At 36.1% G+C, this 14581-nt stretch overlaps 1 long non-coding RNA gene across 1 annotated transcript in view; it reads right to left on the minus strand.

Moving 5' to 3' along the window:
- Nucleotides 1–938: 938 nt before the first annotated feature.
- LOC134485153 (uncharacterized) overlaps nucleotides 939–14581 on the minus strand; it is a 100518-nt gene continuing 86875 nt past the window's right edge. Inside the window, exon 2 of the long non-coding RNA XR_010063113.1 lies at nucleotides 939–1436. This is a non-coding gene — a long non-coding RNA (uncharacterized LOC134485153). The remainder of the gene's footprint in view (nucleotides 1437–14581) is intronic.

Here is a 14581-nt window from a genome sequence, read left to right on the forward strand (position 1 = left end):
CCACATCCTCACAAGCATCTGTTGTCACCTGAGTTTTTGATCTTAATCATACTGACTGTTGTGAGATGGAATCTCAGGATTGTTTTGACTTGCACTTACCTTGTGACAAAGGATGTTGAATATTTCTTTAGGTGATTCTTGGCCATTAGATAATCCTCAGATGAGTATTCTCCTTTTAAGCTTTGTACCCCACTTTTTAAAAGGGTTATTTGATTTTCTGGAGTCTAACTTCGTGGAATTGAGTTGGAATTCTTCATAGAATTATAGTGAGAAACTTGGATTTTTTTATTTATTTCTTCCTCTAACGATTTCTGTACTTTATCATGAGAACATTTTACAAGGCGTGTTGGAGCTATGAATCAAACTGATAGTACATAAAAATATTAAAGGAAAATTTTCAAAATGTTGACAGTCTGTGTATAAAATGTTAATTTAAGTGTTATTGTCATTTTGAACTGGAAAAGCAACTCTCTTGGACTGTTTGTACTTAATGTGTTTCGAGTGAAAATCTGTATGCAAAGAAAATATATTCTTGTACATTGTTTATAGGGTATTATTTATATCTTCCTAGTTCCCAGCAGCCATATATTTTCTACACATTCAGTGAACTTTCTTCCCAAATCTCTCACTATCTAGAAGCTAACATATTATTAAGCTCAATTAATATTGTCTTTATAATATGGGTCATCTTGAAAAGATAATATTTCATATGTCAATGCACTCAATTTACTTCTTTAAAAGTATTCATTAACTTTTTTGTGAATTTCACATTATGCACCCCAATCCTACTTACCTCCCCATCCCTCCAAATCTACCTTGTTCCCTCAAGCAAGCAAACAAACGCACAAACGCACATAGTCTCTACATGGAAGATTCAGTGTGTAGCATTATGCATTATACCACAGAGTATATCCTTTTGCCCCAACAGTTTTGGCAAGTTTCTTTTGTGTTTTGCAGATGTTTATTGCAGTAAGTCATTGGTCTGCTTTGAGCCCTCTGGCTTCTGCTATACTATGAATACTTCTCTATGATATCCTGTTACTGCCCAGTGTTGTGATGATCTTACAGCTTTGGTTCTGGAGGACCAGCCCTTTCACAATCTCCAACATTTTAAAGATGGGTATAAATGTATGCATGGGCCAATTCAAAGTCTTGGTGGTAGCTGAGTTGGTGAGCTTGACAGCTCTCCCACCATCATGCCAGCAGGGCCACATCTCCTTCACCTGGGAAACCTAAGCCAGTTCTTCATCTCTGCTCAGGTGAGGAGCAGGGACAGCTCATTTGCATCCAGGGCCAGATCACTAGAGCCCCTGCCATTAGCGCCAGTTCTACTATGCTGCGCAAGCAAGCTGCAGGGACAGCTCTTCCAAGTGCAATGCACTCACTTCTTGAAAACCACATCCATGATTCTGACACTCCAGGTATGACCTGCAAAGCTGTTGCAAGACAGAGTTCAAAGATTAACCAGAATAAAGAATTCACATGTGTGAAAAATACATTTTTACATAAATGGGTGATAATGGTATAATTTGTAATTTTAGGTAGTGTCCTTTTACAGGTTCCCAAATTAATCATATTCAGAATTTGCGGCACAGAGACAAACCTGAGAACCTTAGATCAATAATTAAAACATGGTCCAAATACTGACTGTCTTCTTTTTTCTGTAAATCACTTATACTTCCTCAAATTTTGTTTCTTGACAAAATAATTAGTTATTTTCTTTAAACTTCTTTTAGATCAAATAAAGGAGAGATGTTATAACTCAAAACAGTACATAAATGTGATAATTTTTATTATTTCTCATCCAAGGGTTATCAAATCATGAAGGGCTAAAACATTCTAAGTTTGCCAGAGCATTGCTATAGGTCTAATTGCTAAAGACACATTTTTTAAAGGGACACATTATGGCACTTGTGATCATAGTTTTTGTAGATGTATTTTTCTTTTATAAAATTTAATTAAAATACAATTACATTGTTTGCTTTCTTGGTCTTCTTTATCTAACCTCCCTTCTAAATTCAAGGCCTCTTTTTTCTGAACTATTTAATACACATAAATATAAATACATAAATGCATATGGATATGTATATTAATATACATATAACATATAAATATGGCCTACTGAGCTCATTTATTATTGCTTGCATGTTTTTAGGGCTGACCACTTACTGTTGGGTAACCAAGAAAGGTGTTTATTAGTGGGGAAATCTATTTCCCCATTTCTCAGCAATTTTTAATTGCTTTGTAGCTCTTTGTGTAGGAGCAGGGTTCTGTGAAATTTCTTTTATACAATGGGGTCTCAACTGTTATTAGAATTGCTCAGATCTTCTCTAGGCAGTGATGTTGTTAGGATTTCACCAGTGTCACTCTCCTGTCCTAGCAACTAGGAAAAAATCTCACAACAGATTTTTCTAGTCCTCTGGCTTGTACAGTCTTTTTGATCTCTCTTCTATAATGTTCTGTCTCTGGAAGCAGTAGCTGTGTTGTACATACACCAACTGGGGCTGGGCTCCTGATAGTCAGTTGGCCTTTACATTTTAACTAGTTTTAGCTTTCTTTACACTTGTCTGTGGCTGCAAAAAAAAAAGATGTGATATCTACAATTACTTGTGGATATAAGAATTAGTGTTCAGACTATAATTAGGAATTATACTGGTTTAAGAAAATAGCCATAGATAGTTGTTTAGGCTTACAGTTTCAGACATGATTTACTTATTGCAAAGTGGAGGTCGTACATCCAAATACACAGCTATTGGTTACCATCAAGATATAAATGACACAATTTCACCTTTAGTGATATCTTGCCATGCTGGTCATTTTTCATAGACATCACAGCTGGGTAGGACTATTGACTGCTTTCCTCACTTACCGGCATATACCTCACCTTTAGGTACCATGACAGATAGTCATCAGGGTAATCCAAGACAAATTCAGCTCAAATACTCAAAATGTTAATTTCAAACTACGAGGTTTCTTTAGCAACATAGAGTTAATTTAAACTTCTGGGAGAGAACCAATATCAATAGTAATAACATAATTTTTTAGAGCCTCTTGGATTCCCCTCAACAATAGTTTAAAAAGAGGTTCCTGATGCTTTGTATTATGGTTTTGTTAGATAAGTCTATATCTCCTGAGGGGAGTATTATTATCATCAAAATGATATAATTTGTGTGTGTGTGTGTGTGTGTGTGTATTTGTGTGTGTGTGCAACATTCTGGAGGTGCTAGAAAGAAATCCAGAGACTAGAACTCCAGGATCCAAGGTGCCTTGGATTATTTCTGAAGTGATAACAGAGAAAATGGATGGGTCTCAGAGATTATACACCCAGAGTTTTTCCAGGGCACAATGAACTTCTCTTGTCACTAGTCCTACCATCCCAGAGGTTGCTAACGCCTCTGTCCTAAAACAGAAGTTTATAGAAGGTAGCCTGAATCTGTTGCCTATGGAGAGAAGTCTGTGACATATTCTGACGAAGACCTCTCCAAAAGGCTGGGCATGGGCCTAATCCCTTCATCAAGGTTCCATATAAGAAGTCACCAGAACCCTAGTTTAAGTCTGTGGTAGCTAACTCTGGTTTTTTATTTGTCTGCCTTTCTGTGAGTATCCATGTTTCTGTCAGTTCTGTTCATTGATGAAACAGATCTAAAATGGGAGGGTAAGTAAAAATTACCAAAAAATTGTTGAAGTGAGTGTTAAAACATATCGAGAAGGATCTTTTTTTTTCTGGGCAAGGATAGACATGATAGTCTTTTCTCATCTGGAAAACTCCAGCTTGTGAAATCGCTTGTTCCTCTTTTGGAGTCAGTTGGCCCTGCCTTTAAAGGATCTCTGAACCCCCAGATATTTCAGGCTATTTTGAATGTGATGATCAAAGGTTCTGGCCACCTTGAATATTTTCCCTATATTGACCACTGGCTTTCTCTGCTGCTAGACTCACTCCCCTGGCTTAAAACCCTATGTCCTCTTGATGAGGGTCTGAATTGTTTTGGTTCACCAAGTCACCCAGGAAAGCTCATAAACAGCAATAATAAAATTTTAAGGATCTTTAAAATATCCTACTGAAATATATAAAATTAAACTATATATGCTCTTAAATAACATTGCTAAGAAAAAGAAAAACTATGCTTGCCTACAAAGTTTTAAAATTAAGAATAACTGTTCTGTGTAACTAAACATATAGGCATATACAATTGCATATGAAATATTTAAGTATTTCCATTAAGTTAAAATTAAGAATGTAATTTCAATAAAATTAGGTAAAATCACATGTAGCCATTTTCTGTGAATCAATAAATAATAAGTTTATGAAGTTGGGAATGTCCCTCAGGTATTAGAATAATTATATCGTATGCTTGAAGCCCTGGGTTCATTCTCTATTCATACATGAAATAATAAAACCTAATGTGCTGGTGTGTCAATTTAAATGAAAATGGCCCCCATAAGTTCCTAGGGAGTGTCACAATTAGAAGGTATGGGTTTGTTGGAAGAAGTGTGTCACTGTGAGTGGGCATGGAGGTTTCAAATGTGCAAGCCACATCCCCTCCACGCCCCTCTTTCTGCTGCTTTTTGATCAAGATGTGGAACTCATGTTTCTTCTCCAGTACCATTTTTCATTTTTGCCTGGATTCTGCCTTGATTTCTACCATTGTAATAATGGACCAATCTTTGGAACTGTAAGTCACCCCCAATTAAATGTTTCCTTTGAAAAAGTTGTCATGGTCATGTTGCCTCTTTGTACCAAACAAACCCTTACTAAGACAGATGACTCATGTTTATAATTTCATCGCTCATAGAGTGAAGGCAGAAGGGCTAGCTGTTTAAGGTTATTCTTGACTATATTATGAGGTTGATGTTAAATTAACATGGGCCATGTGTGGTTTAAAAACATCTGATTTTAAAATTGACTTTAGGAAAAAAAGAAGGAAATGAGAAGCTGGGGAGAGGTATGAACGGTAGAGATAGGGTGAGAAGGTTGTGAAACAATTCTAAATTACTAAGAAATGAAACTTTAAAATAAGGAGATCCCATTTTACACTCATGAAGAAAAGCTAGAATTAAAAGGATGACAATAAAAATTGGCAAAACAAGAGTTTTTAAATACTTCTCATGGGATGTTAAATATATAAATAGTTGCCTTGTGCAACTGGGAATTTATAAAACAAAAATCTTACTCAAATAATTCCAATCACACCTGTTACTTTTCAAGGAGAAATGATAATGTGTGTTAATAAATCAACTCTGTTGCAAAGTATTTCCAGCAGCTTCCTTCTATCAAAAAACAAATAAAAAGGATAATGCTGCAAATGTTCCTGATTAGAATAGAGAAATAATTGTAACTTGTTTACATATCTATGATTTATTAGATATTTAAAGCAAAAATAAAATGCTCGTAATGGAAGAAAAAATGCTATCTATAGAAAGAATGTGACATTATCTGAGGAAGGGGATTTGTTTGTCTAAAGCATAATGCCTATGATAATAAATTTTGAAAGAAAGTTTATTTTGGTTTTATTCGGATGCTGTTGTTCATAGATTCTTGATCTCATTGTGTTGAACTTGATCAAAGCAAAACATCATGACATGATGCCGTAAAAGGAAGCTGTTACCTCATGGAAGAGAAATGGAAAGAAAAGTATTATCTCAAGTTATACTTCAAAGTCACACTCCCAATAACTTTACTTCCTCACTAGGCCTCAATTTCTAGCATTTCTATCACCCAAGGACTCTGTGATCTAGGGGACTAAGCATTTAACACATCAGCCTTTGAGGAGTGTTACCAATGCAGATGGTAAAGGGAGTGTCTACTTGGGCTGTTGGATATATAAAGGGTTTTTCAACCCTCAGTGCTTTTGCACTTTGGATCAATGCATTTTATTATACACAAATTACTGAGTCGGTAAATCCACAAAAAATTACAAATTTATTCTATCACTTCCTCCCACATTTTTAAGTCTTTCTGTGTTGTTTCCCCTCCTTTTAGGATCTTAACCATTGATTTGTGAGAACTTTTCAGTTGTAAGCTTCCATGAATGAAGTAACAATATTTATCTGCTCATTGTTATAGCCTGAATAGCATTTATAATACTTACCATACACTGTGTATAATAGTTTTCTAGTTAATTGAATCTGATTAAAATTTCATGTCTATTTAATTAGACATTTAACTGAAGTGTAAATCAGACCTCTCATCGCTTATTGTGATTACAGTGATTTAAGATTAAAAAGTATTAAGGAATGGAGAGATAGCTCAGAGGCTAAAATAATGTACTACTTTCCAGAGGGTCACAGTTTACTTTCAACACATACAAATGGGCAGCTCACAAGCACCCTTAAGTGTAGCTCCAGGGACTCTGATACCTTCTTCTGGTTGGCACAACACCTGCACTCATGTATGCAAATGTACACATAGATGAACTCATCATTAAAAATAAAATACATCTGTAAACATTAAAAAAATACTAAATATTTGTTTCCCATTCCTGCTTGCTATTTGCAGTTGTTTTTGTTTTCACAAACATTTGTAAAATCAAAGTTCTAGGTTTTATAAAGTAATCTCTCCTAATAATTTATATTTTCAAATATCTTTTTATGCTTAAGTATGTTATTAAGCAGAACAGTTTCTAACCTAGTGATGTTTATGAATGGAAAGGCACTTATCAGCATTATATAGTTCTTTATGTGCTACACCTTAAAGTCATGAAATAAATGCAATTTAAGATGCTCTTTGATACGTTTAGAAAAATACTAGCAAATTAATATTACTGCATTTAGGAAGAAAGCGAAATGATTATCAATATATCTTGCCAGTGGATGCAAGAATTAGGAGAAAACATTAAATTATAGTTAAAGATAAAAGGCACCTTATAGATCAGTGTTTGTAACTTCCCATTCCATAGCCTCAAAATAGAGAGGTAACTAGAATTTTCTACAAGGGAGTGGTCTAGAAAATGATATTTTCAAGGGATCCTGTAGCGCGATTTCCCCCAATACTTCCTGCACCTTTCCTTCTTATCCAACTTAAAGACCTCAGTACACCAACAGTTATTTTAGGATTTTATTCAGTGACAGTAAAGATTTGGCCTTTTGATCTCTATTTGTTTGCAAATCCTTGCTGCCAGTAGCAAAGTCACTAATCAATCTTGAGTTTACTCTTATATCTGGGCTTAGTTATATTAAACTAAGCGGAAGACGTGTAATAAAAAGACACTTCCGAAACAGAACATCAACAGATACTTGTTCAAAATAACAAAACAACCGTAAAATATATGTGATTTCTACACTATTCTTTTTTTAATTACCAAGGTATGAATAACAGAACAACCTGCAAGCATTATCCTTCTGAATCACCCTGGGTTATTTTCTGAGAAACTTCATTCTGTAGATGAAAGAGCTCTAAATTAGAGATGAGCACCTAGAAAAAAAAGATTCAAAGATGCTTCACCAAGATAAAATAATGAGGGTCAGTACATGTAGAGACATAACCACCAAAATTATGTCAAAATTGTGTGCCAAAATTATGCCTAAGTGATAAGTCATTGAATGATAATCCATATGCCATAAATTAGAGAAAAACCTAAGACTTCATCAACAATAAATACCAATGATGGATTTAAGCACAGAGGGTGTCTAGAAATGAGGGAATTTGACATAGCTGAAACTAAGAAACTTGTACTGGATGAGAGTTCAAGATCTGCTTGGGATACATGTGTGGAATCTTTTGGGAGGGGCATATATAAACTCATCAGAAGTCCTTGTTCTTGTCAGATCAATAACAACCTTCTCACTGGTAATGGGAGTTGGGATTATTTTTTCTGAGTCAGAAGTTGTACTGGAGGCAGAGTCTGAAGGAAGGATTGCTGTGGCCATTTTTACTGTAGTTTTCTGAGTATCTGATCTTTATTTCTCTGTACCAAGTCTCTGTTATATTACTATTATTTCCTTCTAGGTACTTACTATTTGACTAGAACTCATATTTACATGGATACTTAATTCTTAACCCAGATTCATTCTTCCTCGAAGCCTTTTCTTTAATTATATCACCTGGCACTATCCCCTTTGTCAGGAAGTAGGCTGTAGCCTTGTAGCCTGTCTTCACTTACCTAAATTACTGTAAAAGAGCATGTCACTCAAGAAACATTAAAAGGCATAAAAACAATCATGCATCTTGCTTTTTATAATGTATTGCACAGTTTGACAACAAGCTGTGAATAATCTTCACAAATGCTAGTTGCTGTGCAGAGGGTACATTCCAGAAGCATGCAAATTACAGAAAACAAATTAGCGCAAGTACAGTGATTGGCTTATCTAGAGTATGATTCTGTCTTATATTTTCTTCACTATCATTCCTGTTTAGATTTCTCTGCACTTTCAGAAACACGTTTCTGAAATATGAAAATCCATATTATTGGCAGTAATCACCTAGGTCAGCTACAGGGTGATAGAATTAATCCTGGAATTAATAGTTTCCTTATTCTAAAAATAGTAATCCTATCGTTCATGTAATTTTGAATGTAATGATTTTAGTCATTTTTAAATGCTCTTGAATCAATCCTTTCCTTTTTAACAGGGTCTACAGAACAGTGTGCTGTCTGGCTACTGCCTCTCTCTTCAGCCTCACAGCTCAGCACTTTCTCTCCAGGAGGAACTAATCTATAATAACAAACTATATGTATTGTGTCGTCCATGTTGCTCAGCCATGCTCGTTGGAGATCTCTAATCATAGCAGATAGGAAACAGAAACAACATAAATGTCCTTCAATGGATGAATAGATAATGAAATATGGAAATTATTTAACAGTGAAGATAAAGGAAATCATGAACCTCTCAGGCAAATGGATGGAATTAGAAAAGATCATATTGAGTGAGATAACCCAAACTCCAAAAAGTGAACATTACATGTTCTCAAATCATCTGAAGGTCTAAGCTCCAAATCTGCTTCTGTGGGATGACATTCTAGAGTTACTGCAGATACAAGGAAGATACAAAGGGACCATTGCTGGAGTGACAGGGTCAGGGAGCAATGGGGAGGGGAGTAGCAGGGGGAAATGACTATACTGGGAAAATAGGTGTTCTAATTGGGTAAAATAAAGTTTCCAAATAAAGTATAGCAGCAAAGATTATGAAAAAGCCATAAGAAATCATACTATTAATCATATACATAAAAATCCACACAATACATACAAGTGTATAAATATCTATGCAGTTTAAATAATCTCTTTTCATCCAGGCTGACAATACTTCTTCCCAGAATGAAAGATGAACTAAAACCCCAAAACCAGTCACGACCAGTAAGCCTCTTTAGAGTTGTTGGTTAGGGTAGTCCAAGAAACTCTAAAAGATATCACAGACTATTGCTCTTAGTTCTTCCCTCTACCCCCAATAAGGTAAGTCCTTATTGCTAACAATACCATGAAGTTCAGCCACCAGGCCCAAAGAACCCTGAGCTGGAAATAAGATGAATGTCTTCCCCCTGAGGATTAGCTTTCATGGTACCAAAGGGTACTTTGGAGTTCTAACGGAGGGAGCAGTCAATACCTTCACCCTGCTGTAATACCTGTGAACCATAACAAAGAACATCACAACACAATAACCCTGAAGGTGTAGTAGTGGGATGAATGCCTTGATAATCAGCAGCAATCTAAGAGATCTTTAGACATACTTAACAAAAGGGACACTATGTCTGATACTGTATACCTCCAGCTACACGGAGCTAGTGAAGTAATAGATCTTAGAGGAGAATCTTAGAGGCTTCCTGTCTCCTAGGAGTGTCAGAACTTACATATTTATGTCTCACCAAAATGACAACTTAAAAATGAGCTGAACAAGAACAACAATACTAGATATTGCAAAGCGGACTGAAGAGAGTTCGTGATTCCTCAACCCTACATAAAGATCTACAGGCAGCTAAGGAGTACCGAGAGGGGGAGAAAATAACTTTCTCCAGCGGAAAATAAAAACACCAATTGGTCACCTAATAACACATTTTTATTCCTGAAAGTATATATTCAAGTAACGTTATGTAGTCTTAGTGGAGTAGTAATTGTATTGGAATATAGATGACATACTAATATGCATGTAATAGCAACTAGTGAAAAAAGCGATGAATTTGAAAGAGATCCAGGAATAGGAGAGTTTGCAGAGATGAAAGAGAAGGGGGAAATGATGTAATTATATTAAAATATCAAAAAATTAAAAAGGAAGTAATAGCATATCTTTTTATAATTATTTACTCTTTGTTTATATTGTTCTTTTAGTAGCTATCTAGAAATTTTGAATGAATATTTTTAGTGCCCTAAAAGACATTGTTCTTAGCTATGTTTGTGTAAAGGAGGGGGTGTGAACATGTGTTCTGAGTGCAGTTCCCATGGTGGTTGGAAGAGGATATCAGATTCCTCTGAAGTTGGAGTTACAGGACTGATTTAAGTGTTGGGAACTTAACTTGGGTCATTGCCAAGAACAGTATGCATTCTTAACTATGGGTCATCTTTCTTACCCTTGAAAGTTTGTTAAGCTCAACCAAAAGAGCAAAGACAGAAACCAAGACAGAAAGGAAAATATGCTCTTTAAAGAATAAAAAATATCCAGCAACTTTTCTTCACTCAAAAAATATTGCTTATTACAGAATATGCCAAATGTGATGGCAGAATGCTGAAATCCAAACATTTTAGAGACAGTTTCGTCGTACAGGGAATTTTACAACACATCTACATCCCCAACTCACCCAAAAGCCTGTAAGCATGTGCGACAAGCTCCTTTTAGTGCCAATTACTCTGACTCCTTGAGCGAGTTGCTTAAACTGTTGGGAATCAAGGGCCAAAGAACTGGTATTGTCCTGGCTTTAATTTTATCTTCATTTTCTAACAGCTGGTACTCCTTTATTCTGAGCCTTTCTACCTATTAGATACTTTCAGAAAACTCCTTCTTAGCATCTAAGTCCCTTTTATAACATGCCTTTTATCCATCTGCTTTGTGCCTATTTCATAGACTTTATCAGTACAATGTGATTTCATCAGAGAAAACGGTCAATGGAAATAGGATTTGATAGTTTAGCACTTGAAGATGTTTTATATCTAGCTAGCTATCCAGCTCTAAATTTCTTATTGTATATGTTTTGATATATATTTACTTTTCCCTCACAACAATTCTAGGAGGAATGCTCAAGATTTTTTATTCTTTTGTCAGATAGAACAATGAATTCAGAGACTTAAAGTAATTCCAGAGATTTTAAATAATAACCGTAAATCAGACATGAGTTTGAGATTCAAAACCACCTGTATCTCAGATTTCCTATTAAAGGGATGGCCAGGTGACTATGAGAATGCATGGGAATCTGTAAATGATGGGTGTGAGGAGGTAGGGAGTTTCTCTAGAATGAGACCGAGACCAGGACAAAGGAGTTGGCCATGAATTAATGGGGGCATCCTTAGCTGTGACTCTCAGCATTGAGGATATGAAACCTGAAGAGGTCATCTTGTGTAGTCAGGAATAAACACCAAATGGAGAAATAGGTACACAAGCCCACACCCAAAGCATTTGACCAAAATTTATTCTGTCTATAAGAAATCCAGGGGCGGGGGGCAGAGCAGAGAGTCTGAGGGAACTGAACCGCCAACCAATAACCGGCCCAAATTGAAACCCATCTCATGGGCAAGCACCAATCCCTGACACTATTAATGGCATTTTGTTATGCTTACAGACAAGAGTCTACCATGGCTGTCCTTTGAGAGGCTCCTCCCACTAGCTGACCTAGACGGATGCAGACACCCACAGCCAAAAAGTGAAATGAGCTTGAGGACTCATGGAAGAACAGAAAGAAAGATCTAGGATCACAGCCTCTAAGGTGAGAAGAGTTCTACAGGAAAATCAACAGAGTCAATTAACATGGACCCATGAAGCTCTCAGAAACTGAACTACCAACCAAAGAACATACTAGGCCTCTCTGCACATATGTAGCAGATAAGCAGCTTAGTCTTCAAGTGGGTCCCAAACAATGGGGGGCTATCCCAAAATCTGTTGCCTGTACATGGGATATGTTCTTCTAGCTGGGCTGCCTTGTCTGGCTTCAGTGGGAGTGGGATCTCCTAGCCTACCAGAGATTTGATGTGCTAGGGTTGGAGAATACAAAGAGGGGCCTCCCACCAGCTCAGAGGAGAGATGGGGAAAGGATTGTGGCAAGGGATGACCCGGAAGGGGACAGTGATGTAAAGTGAATAAAATGAGGAGATGAAAAGTGATTTAAGTAAAAAAAATAAAATAAAATAAATATTATAAAGAATTACATTAATATATAAATATTAATATACTTTGATCATATTCATTCCTCAGTTATCCCCACTCACTCACTGTGGGAACCACATCCCTCTTCCTTTTATTTTGTTATTTGTGGATTATTTATTTGATTTTTGTGTTTGAGAGTCTGTATTTGTGTGTGTGTGTGTGTGTGTGTGTGTGTGTCTGTGTGTCTGTGTGTCTGTGTGTGTTCATGTATATGCTGGTCTGAATGTAATTTAGGGACTTTTAATATTTTATTTTTTCATATTTATTATTGAAAAATAACTAATCTGCCTGTAAATACCTTCAATTTTTAAAAAAATGTATTGTACATGTTTAGTATATTTATGTCCCACAATATAAACATGTGAGTAGCAGGATTTTCACTATTTCTCCCAATTCTTATAGTTATAAATCAATAAATGATGTTCAAGTAATTTATGTAATTAATAAACATTATTTTGTGGTTCTTTCCTTCTGAAATATGCTTGAAGCTAGAAGGCACTAGAATCTGAGGTGATTAGCAGTATCTTCCAGCTCCTTTCCAATGCCTTTTCCCTCAATTCTGTTGCAGATGATTATATAATTCTCTGTTGTTTTAATGACTTTGTATTTTGCCAAAGCCAGAATTGTTCTTTTTAGAATTTATTCTATTAAACATTATATCTGAAAAGGAAAAGCTTAATATATGTCTTCCAAATAAGTAAGCATTTTGGTCATTCTGTGTGATACATACGCTTCCACAGTGCACGCTGACCATACCTTTAGCTACTTCCCTCAGTTATGTCTTGGGGATATTTTAAGACTCCACCACACCAATGAATTATTCATATGGTGCCTAGAGACTTAGCTCCAAATGCTTTTATGTCTGAGTGTAGACTTATGTTATGTAATGACCATTACTGCATATGCATTGTCTACTTTGAATTGTTGCCACACTGATAAATATTAAATGATTAAAATGTTAAGATTACTATAGTTCATTCAAATAAAACATTCCTTAGGAAATCACCAATGCTGATTTTTGTACTTGTTTAAAAACGTCATGTCTCTGTTTCTTAGCTATTAACCTTTAAAGTTATTTTTATGAATATATAACTCAGAGGAAAAGGGGATCTAAAGTGGGCCTCATTTCTCTGAGCACATCATAGGGAGAGTGGAGTCATTTTCTGAGTTACTGAATCAGCAGAAAGAGAAAGCAAATTTGGCAGCATTAACACAGTGTGTGATGTGCCTTATCACTATTGAGTGAAGAGGCAGGAAATTACAGGCCAGATAAAATGATGGGCTACAGGGAATTTCATCAAATGTGGTTCTTCACTCCAATAATGGTTGCAATGTCTGCTTGGTGTCACTGTGCTCATTAACTGCACATTCTCAGCTGAGTACTCAGCCTACAGTACTATCATTTATAACTACAGGAGAGAGAAATGGCCCAGGTACTTATTTTTAGTTTCTAGCCTGCTCTCACCTTGCTTATCTCTATCTCTCACTAGATTTTCAGTACAGTCTTGGGGATATCACCATTCCAAATATGGCCACTTCTTAACTGTTACTCATAATTCTATCACTGTTATTACACAGTTGTTGCTACAGTATCACATATAATATCTGTCATTCAACTTTTACCATCATCATGTCTAAATGCTGGGGTACCCATCCTAAAGAATGAAGTAATGCATTCATAAGCCAGTTATGATACTCTGATTTTACCAGAAACTATCATGTGTGGCACTAACTCAGAAATACCTTGGATTCATATTCTTCCATTCATAGATAGCCTACTACCAACTTTTATCAAATTTACTGAGAGCAAAGTTTAATGTTAGATGTTAACTTGACAGAATCTGTAACCAAGTAGGAGACAAGCCTGTGGCCATTCCTGTGTGAGATTTTGGAGGTTGCACTAACTGAGGTGGGTGGACCTAAATCCTAAATATGGACAGACAATACCATTCTATAGCCTGGGGAACTGTACTAAATCAAAAGGTTAGAGCAAGCTTAGCAACAGTCTCTGTCTGTGGGTGTCCCTGCCTTTATGTCCGTCTGCCTGTCTGCCTATCCTTTGTGTTTCTATCCATCTATTTCGATGCGTCTATCTGTAGCTATATATGTCCCTCTATTTTGATCATCTACCTCCTCTGTTTCTCTCTCTCTCTATCCTCTCTCCCTCTCTATCTCTCTATCTCTGTGCATATCTTTACTTCTATCTCTATCATTTCTGTCATCTCTCCTTCCTGACTGTATATGCAAGATAGCCACCTACCCCAAACTCCTATTGTTGTGACTTCTCATCCACAATAGAACACCA

Source organism: Rattus norvegicus, chromosome 1 (genome assembly GCF_036323735.1).
Source record: "Rattus norvegicus strain BN/NHsdMcwi chromosome 1, GRCr8, whole genome shotgun sequence".
Taxonomy (NCBI): Eukaryota; Metazoa; Chordata; class Mammalia; order Rodentia; family Muridae; genus Rattus; species Rattus norvegicus.